Source organism: Eriocheir sinensis, chromosome 8 (assembly GCF_024679095.1).
Source record: "Eriocheir sinensis breed Jianghai 21 chromosome 8, ASM2467909v1, whole genome shotgun sequence".
Lineage (NCBI taxonomy): Eukaryota > Metazoa > Arthropoda > Malacostraca > Decapoda > Varunidae > Eriocheir > Eriocheir sinensis.
The window spans coordinates 8,389,066-8,398,043 of NC_066516.1; the positions used below are offsets into that span (position 1 = coordinate 8,389,066).

At 48.3% G+C, this 8,978-nt stretch overlaps 1 long non-coding RNA gene across 1 annotated transcript in view; it reads right to left on the minus strand.

Annotated features, from left to right (window-relative positions):
• LOC126995455 (uncharacterized) overlaps positions 1 to 8,749 on the minus strand; it is a 15,319-nt gene extending 6,570 nt beyond the window's left edge. Inside the window, exons 1-3 of the long non-coding RNA XR_007750330.1 lie at positions 8,735 to 8,749; positions 6,569 to 6,857; positions 5,134 to 5,366 (exon numbers count right to left, since the gene is read on the minus strand). This is a non-coding gene — a long non-coding RNA (uncharacterized LOC126995455). The remainder of the gene's footprint in view (positions 1 to 5,133; positions 5,367 to 6,568; positions 6,858 to 8,734) is intronic.
• Positions 8,750 to 8,978: the final 229 nt, after the last annotated feature.

The following is an 8,978-nucleotide window of genomic DNA, read 5'->3' on the forward strand; positions in this document are numbered from 1 at the left end:
ACCTGCAAATTATGGACGTCACATTGAGAACACCTGTGCAGAGGTAATGGGTGGGGCCATTTCCAGGACCATGCACTATATAGGCAGGTTAGGTCCAGCAAAGGCAAGGAGGAGGAAGGCCATTACCTTTCCATAATGCCTCAACACTTCTGTTTTTTGGTGTGGTGAGGAAGATGACAAAAAAAACAATCTGATAAAGCATCACATTTCCCAGGTAAGTCAAAATAAAGGGGTCAGCAACTATAATGCTAAAAAGCAATGTAATTGTTTAAAAAAAAAGTACTTTCAAAGCCACACTGGAAACATTTGGTTTTGCAAACCAAAATCTGCCTCAGAAATAAAATTACTTTAACTTAAAAGACAGTGATCTTGTTCAATCTCCTTTCATCTAAAATCATGAATAGGCACTCATAAGACCAAATAAAACAATGTTATTAATTAGTTATCCATTTCACTTTCAAGTATGAAAATATTCTTGAAACAATAATGCACAGTACTTTTTGAATGTTATTTATGTGATTCATAAGAACTGAAAAATGTTTACCACTTTTGATGTCTGGATACTTTTATGACATTAAATAATAAATTCAATATTTCCTTAATAGTTGTATGATGTTTAGAAGATAAATAATTATTTATGAAGGTTTGGAAGCCACACCAGGATCCTGACAGACCCATATGCTGCTCTAACACTCCAGGCTGTGTCACAGTGGCTGAGTGGCATGATGGGTACTGGTATGACACCGTGGTGAAAGGGAGGGTGACAGCTCAGTTTGGGACAATGGTGTATGGAGCAACTTGATGTGTTAGTGCGACTCAAAGTGGAGGGGCTATTAGTAGTGTCAATGTGATTTACAGTAATGGAAGGAGGCCGTGGGCTGTTCTTGTGTAATTTACAGCATGGAAGAGCAGTGAACTGGGTTAGTGTGACTTACAGTGATGGAGGGGGACAAAGGCTGTGAGTGTGACTTACAGTGATGGAGGGGCCACAGGCTGTGTTAGTGTGCCTTACAGTGATGGAGGGGCCACAGGCTGTGTTAGTGTGCCTTACAGTGATGGAGGGGCCACAGGTTGTGTTAGTGTGCCTTACAGTGATGGAGGGGCCACAGGTTGTGTTAGTGTGCCTTACAGTGATGGAGGGGCCACAGGCTGTGTTAGTGTGCCTTACAGTGATGGAGGGGACAAAGGCTGTGTTAGTGTGCCTTACAGTGATGGAGGGGCCACAGGTTGTGTTAGTGTGCCTTACAGTGATGGAGGGGACAAAGGCTGTGTTAGTGTGCCTTACAGTGATGGAGGGGCCACAGGCTGTGTTAGTGTGCCTTACAGTGATGGAGGGGCCACAGGTTGTGTTAGTGTGCCTTACAGTGATGGAGGGGCCACAGGTTGTGTTAGTGTGCCTTACAGTGATGGAGGGGCCACAGGTTGTGTTAGTGTGCCTTACAGTGATGGAGGGGCCACAGGCTGTGTTAGTGTGCCTTACAGTGATGGAGGAGCCACAGGCTGTGTTAGTGTGCCTTACAGTGATGGAGGGCCACAGGCTGTGTTAGTGTGCCTTACAGTGATGGAGGGGCCACAGGCTGTGTTAGTGTGCCTTACAGTGATGGAGGGCCACAGGTTGTGTTAGTGTGCCTTACAGTGATGGAGGGGCCACAGGCTGTGTTAGTGTGCCTACAGTGATGGAGGAGCCACAGGCTGTGTTAGTGTGCCTTACAGTGATGGAGGGGCCACAGGCTGTGTTAGAGTGCCTTACAGTGATGGAGCCACAGGCTGTGTTAGTGTGCCTTACAGTGATGGAGGGGCCACAGGTTGTGTTAGTGTGCCTTACAGTGATGGAGGGGCCACAGGCTGTGTTAGTGTGCCTTACAGTGATGGAGGGGCCACAGGCTGTGTTAGTGTGCCTTACAGTGATGGAGGGGCCACAGGTTGTGTTAGTGTGCCTTACAGTGATGGAGGTGCCACAGGTTGTGTTAGTGTGCCTTACAGTGATGGAGGGGCCACAGGCTGTGTTAGTGTGCCTTACAGTGATGGAGGGGCCACAGGTTGTGTTAGTGTGCCTTACAGTGATGGAGGGGCCACAGGTTGTGTTAGTGTGCCTTACAGTGATGGAGGGGCCACAGGTTGTGTTAGTGTGCCTTACAGTGATGGAGGGGCCACAGGTTGTGTTAGTGTGCCTTACAGTGATGGAGGGGCCACAGGTTGTGTTAGTGTGCCTTACAGTGATGGAGGGGCCACAGGTTGTGTTAGTGTGCCTTACAGTGATGGAGGGGCCACAGGCTGTGTTAGTGTGCCTTACAGTGATGGAGGAGCCACAGGCTGTGTTAGTGTGCCTTACAGTGATGGAGGGGCCACAGGCTGTGTTAGTGTGCCTTACAGTGATGGAGGGGCCACAGGTTGTGTTAGTGTGCCTTACAGTGATGGAGGGGCCACAGGCTGTGTTAGTGTGCCTTACAGTGATGGAGGGGCCACAGGTTGTGTTAGTGTGCCTTACAGTGATGGAGGGGCCACAGGTTGTTAGTGTGCCCAGTGATGGAGGGCCACAGGTTGTGTTAGTGTGCCTTACAGTGATGGAGGGCCACAGGCTGTGTTAGTGTGCCTTACAGTGATGGAGGGGCCACAGGTTGTGTTAGTGTGCCTTACAGTGATGGAGGGGGACAAAGGCTGTGTTAGTGTGCCTTACAGTGATGGAGGGGCCACAGGCTGTGTTAGTGTGCCTTACAGTGATGGAGGGGCCACAGGCTGTGTTAGTGTGCCTTACAGTGATGGAGGGGCCACAGGTTGTGTTAGTGTGCCTTACAGTGATGGAGGGGGACAAAGGCTGTGTTAGTGTGCCTTACAGTGATGGAGGAGCCACAGGCTGTGTTAGTGTGCCTTACAGTGATGGAGGAGCCACAGGCTGTGTTAGTGTGCCTTACAGTGATGGAGGGGCCACAGGTTGTGTTAGTGTGCCTTACAGTGATGGAGGGGGACAAAGGCTGTGTTAGTGTGCCTTACAGTGATGGAGGGGCCACAGGTTGTGTTAGTGTGCCTTACAGTGATGGAGGGGCCACAGGTTGTGTTAGTGTGACTTACAGTGATGGAGGAGCCACAGGCTGTGTTAGTGTGCCTTACAGTGATGGATGTGCCTTACAGTGATGGAGGGGCCACAGGTTGTGTTAGTGTGACTTACAGTGATGGAGGGGCCACAGGTTGTGTTAGTGTTACTTACAGTGATGGAGGGGCCACAGGCTGTGTTAGTGTGCCTTACAGTGATAGAGGTGTTAGTGTGACTTACAGTGATGGAGGGGCCACAGGTTGTGTTAGTGTGACTTACAGTGATGGAGGGGCCACAGGTTGTGTTAGTGTGCCTTACAGTGATAGAGGTGTTAGTGTGACTTACAGTGATGGAGGGGCCACAGGTTGTGTTAGTGTGACTTACAGTGATGGAGGGGCCACAGGTTGTGTTAGTGTGCCTTACAGTGATAGAGGTGTTAGTGTGACTTACAGTGATGGAGGGGCCACAGGTTGTGTTAGTGTGACTTACAGTGATGGAGGGGCCACAGGTTGTGTTAGTGTGACTTACAGTGATGGAGGGGCCACAGGTTGTGTTAGTGTGCCTTACAGTGATAGAGGTGTTAGTGTGCCTTACAGTGATGGAGGGGGCACAGGTTGTGTTAGTGTGCCTTACAGTGATAGAGGTGTTAGTGTGCCTTACAGTGATGGAGGGGGCCACAGGCTGTGTTAGTGTGCCTTACAGTGATGGAGGGGGCACAGGTTGTGTTAGTGTGCCTTACAGTGATAGAGGTGTTAGTGTGACTTACAGTGATGGAGGGGGCCACAGGCTGTGTTAGTGTGACTTAGTGATGGAGGTGTTAAGTTTTTTAGTTTTTTTAAATCGACTTAGCACAAAAACCTGACCTGATCGAGAGAAACAGGTGTCATTTTTGGATTCGGCGGTGCAAATTTGTCCTAAATCAGTTGAAAAAACTTAGACAACGTACATTTTTTTTGTACCCAGTGTTATTATTAATACCATTATCATTATTGTTACTATTATTATTATTATTATTATTATTATTATTATTATCATTATTATTATTACTATGCACAAAATCATTATAGTAGCATTTGAGTGGCCCACGCCGGGGGCAAGTTTACTGTGGGCTTCCATAGCCTCTCACTAAACTTCCTATGGGCAATATATTCATGCGAGGCAGGATACCTGACTCTCCTGAACATAATAAATGATTAAGAATAAATGCAGGGTAAAAATGAGGTGGATAATATTGTCTGGATCCATGCAAAGCACGCTGTGCAAACAGTAGCTCTAGCAAAATAGATAAATAAATAAAAGCACTTAGTTTTGCCTGGGGGAGGGGGTCGCGGGGTCTGAGCTCCCGTAGGGTGTTTAAACAAATATAAATGTATAGTTTTTAGTGATAAGGGAGTCCGAGGGGGCGATCCCCCCAGTATGAGGGAACGTGACCTTCGGGTCGCCAAAAAAATCCATATATTTATACTTGAAACCCTTATAAGGGGGGGGGGGGGCCTCCAATTCCTCCCTATTCCCCTAGGTTTGAGCACTAAATCCATCACTGCTCGAAATTATCAATTTACCTCTTCTCTATATCGCCAAGCCTCCACTCAACTGCCATGAGCTCCCCGTCGTTACTTGACACAGGGTCACGCAGCAATATTTCTGAGTTCAAAGACGAAAGGGGATGGAATATATTAACGTCAGATGTTTATTTTTTTCTGAGACTACGTAAACAATTTGTTCCACACCTTGATATAATTGAGGGTTTGGTGAATCCGTGAATTCGTCAACAATGAATCAAAGCTTTAAAAGGATTGTTTCGCTGATTAAGCTTCCACACTGAAGCTTTGTCATCACAACTCTTGACAAACAGAATACAAGCCCCGTAATAATTTTTACTAAGGGGGAGGTACTGCCCCCTCCCTTATTGTGCTTTCCTTCCTACCATTGTATCTTTTTAATTTCATGGTGCTTCCTACACATGTATTAATAGTTGTATAATCACACTCTGTCCTGCCTGGGGGTTGGGATGGCATGTTCCTCCCTTCTCCCTTGTTGTTTACCTGCAACAATAAACTATCAATCAATCAATCTAAGCATTTTTAACATTTATTACTTACGATTCAAAGCCGAGCAACTGAAGACCTCTTCTGTTTATGATGATCCGTATTAATTTACTGATCTCCATGGTTCCAAAGACTGTGCTTTATATCCCACCGAGATCTGGATTATCGTGAATAGGGTGATCCGGATCCGGATCTGCCTGATCCAGGTCTGGAGGAGAGTTGTAGCCGACGATGCCCACTGTCCTGCTCGCAGAATTTCTGTGACCGCCTCCTCCCTGGCGGTGAACCTGGAAACAAAAACTGACGTTATTAATATCATACGAGGTGTCGTCACAAGAGGAGGCAGAGTGGACCCTCGGGAGATAGGAGGGTCGTGGCAGGGGGTAGTGAAGGAGTAAAGGACGGTGGCCTTGGTAGACTATGGGAGCAACAGGGAGAAGGATTGATTACAAGGTGATGACAGGGCCGATCATTGTTTTATGGAGATAATGAATTCCTCGATCAGGCCTGAATCGTTAAGTTGGCCTTGTCACGCATAATATGACTATAATATATTTGTTAATGTGCAAATAATTATGACGTCTTTAGTCTGACAGACATTACACCTGTTACCCTGGTCAATGGGAAATACCTTTGCATACTAGCGGACAAGCACAAAACTAGTGGACCGTGCCCACCCTAACCAGTCTGTCGGGCATGGCTCTGCTGAGCTCTCCCAACTTCTCGCTCCTCAGTGCGTGTCACGTGGTATTATTATAGATGAGTGATATCGCCAACGGGGTAGGGGGAGGGCTATGTTGATTTATCCTATATGTTCCCTGTGGTTCATATATATTTGTACGGCACTTATGTAAAATGCTGGGTGAATACTTTAAAATATGGTCATAATATTAATGTATCCATCCCATCGTAACTTTGACAGTTCAGTACCCAATCACTCGTCTATGTCCGAACCCCCTCCCTAACTCCATGAGCACGACTGTTGCTCCCTTCCTTACCCAACACCCTCCTCCCATTCCCCCCGTGTTGTAAAAAGAAGGTCCAAGACAACTGATTGTGATTCAGTGCGTAGGAGCCTGTCACACTCGCCACTGGACTGATTCACTGGCACCATCCTGTGATTATAATTATTTTTTGCTGGTGGACAAACCGCAACTTGTGTTCATTTTGGCCTCCATGTTGGAGAAACTAATAGTCAAGATAATCAACACTGATGAGAGTCATCCAAGAGGTTAGCAGCGCTGCCAGGCACACGCACGAATACATGTGAGGACAGACGTCACTTTTGGAGTTTTTGTTCATTTAACAAATAATCAAAGATCCTTGACTGACTTTTGATTTAAACGAACCAAGAATATAAATGCCAAGTAACAACACATGGCCCAAAAAACATTAAGCATTTAACTCAATACTTTTATCATTTTTAAGTATTTAGGTTCACATCACTACGTCATTGTACCTATGAGCATACAAACACTGGCAGGCTTACTTTTAAGGCTTAAGCACCGTTAGTGGGTCAGTGGGCGAGGCCAAGGCCTGAGAGGAGGTCCCTGGCGCGGATGGTTGGACCCCTCTCCTCCCGCCCATGGTGCGCAGCACACCTCCCAGGCTCTCAGCGAACCAGCTGGTCAAGTTCGTGTTCACGGGGGAATTCTGGCCTGGCTCAAGGACGAATAACGTGTCTGCAAGCTGCACAAGCACCCTCCTCGCTGCCACCCCGGCACAGTACTGGTGGCCAGGCTCGCCGCTCGCCAGGCGCCGGCCGTCCCGCTGCTTCACTGCTCCGAGCATTATTCGAAATGTAAGTGGAATTATGAGCCATGCTTGTTAGTTCATTGAATGGTCAAATAAATATTTGAAAGTAATGCTTTTACTTTCTTTTAAAATGGCTTTTGTATTATTTTTTATTTATCAATAGTAATTAACACACACACACACACACACACACACACACACACACACACACACACACACACACATTTCTCCTGTGGTGGTGATTAAGCACTCAAATGCCATCACGACACTGGTTCGCACCTTGCTCAGACCGGAAGGTTTTCCCTCTGATGACAAGGAGCGGTTACTGTTCCGCCTCGAGCAAGGGGACGAGGCGCGTGTGTGGGGAGTGAGGTCACAGCTGTGCCCATGCATAGATCGGCTAGCGAACTCCAAGGCTCTCAGGGAGGGTACTGGGGATGAGTCCAGCAAGTGATCAGTCCGTGACTGAGTGAATTACACACACACACACACACACACACACACACACACACACACACACACACACAAAAGCTAAGATTATAAGTAGTTATGTCTTTATGCACTTCTCCGCGGATGAGTTTAAAACATACTCCGTGCAGATGAACGTTCTTTTAAAAATGTAGGAGTGTCAAAATATATAGCGCAACGTCTCTCTCTCTCTCTCTCTCTCTCTCTCTCACGGTGATAAACATGCCCACAGTAGGGGAATAAGAGGAGTCATAAATCCAGGTTGCGGTGTCGGACGAACATCCCGGGCTGAGGATAGGCCACTCGGCGTCTTTGGTGGCCACGATACCATCTCTGGCCCCCCACCCCTCACCTGGCTCCAGCGGACGCACCTACGCACGCACACCCTCACGGCCCTCGTCACCCTGCCTTGTGTCCTGAGGTGAGGCGACTAGCGGAGTCTTGTGGACACTGGGAGTAAGTGCCACTCCCCTACCTGAAACTATAACCACGTAATTTTCTCTCTCTCTCTCTCTCTCTCTCTCTCTCTCTCTCTCTCTCTCTCTCTCTCTTTCCTGGGTAGTTAAGGACCTTGATGACCCTCCTCTCTTTCGCCCTCACGTGTGTCCGGTAATGGTTTTTTACCTCCGCAAGAACTTCCTGCTTGAAAAAAAAAGGAATGTGGAGGATGGAGGGATATGGGCGGGAAGGCAGAAGGAAGGCAGGTTCCCATGACGTGCCTCAACAAATCGCTCCTTACTGGTGCCTCTTAGTCGCTTTTTTTTCCTTCTTATGCCCGGCAGGTCGAGACGCGCCGATTCGCTGCGGTTGTTTGCGGTCAGTGACAGGGCAAGGCGGTGGTTCATATTCCTAAATGACACACACACACACACACACACACACACACACACACACGATTCAAATGCCAAGAAGAGCGTAATTAAAATCCTTCACACCATAACCAGGTAAGTACAAGCTAGGCAGCACAGGAGAGAACGCCATAACATCACAATATAGACGGTAAATGCAAGTTATCAAAACCTCACCTCTAGCACACCACACGCATGAAGGCAGTGGAGAGGACACGGCGGAGAGGGTACAGGTGGGGTTGAGTGGGAAGGGGGACGCTAGTGACGGGGTTCGTACACGGGTTGATAGCTAACATGTCGGTGCCTGTTTACCAGCGGACCAACCCTATACCGTCTTGAAGTCAGTGGCAAGGAGGACACGGCGGAGAGGGTACAGGTGGTGTTGAGTGGGTAGGGGGACGCTAGTGACGGGGTTCGTGCACGGGTTGATAGCTAACATGTCGGTGCCTGTTTACCAGCGGACCAACCCTATACCGTCTTGAAGTCAGTGGCAAGGAGGACACGGCGGAGAGGGTACAGGTGGGGTTGAGTGGATAGGGGGACGCTAGTGACGGGGTCGGGGCACGGGTTGATGGCTAACCTACCTGGGCCTATTTACTGCCAACGCTGCCTCGGAGACCCTGCGTTCTTGTGGTCCGCGGCCCTCATCGGCACCCATAAAGCGCCTTCCTCCTGCACGTGGGAACACCGGCCGTGGCTTCTGAGGCTGGTGAGGTCTTCATCGAGGGGCCTTCTTCCTCCCATCTTGTGTTTTTTTTCATCGTTCCCTCGCCGCCGAACTCCTCGCGACGCATTCCTTTCCCCGAAACTTCAAGGTAGATAGAAGTG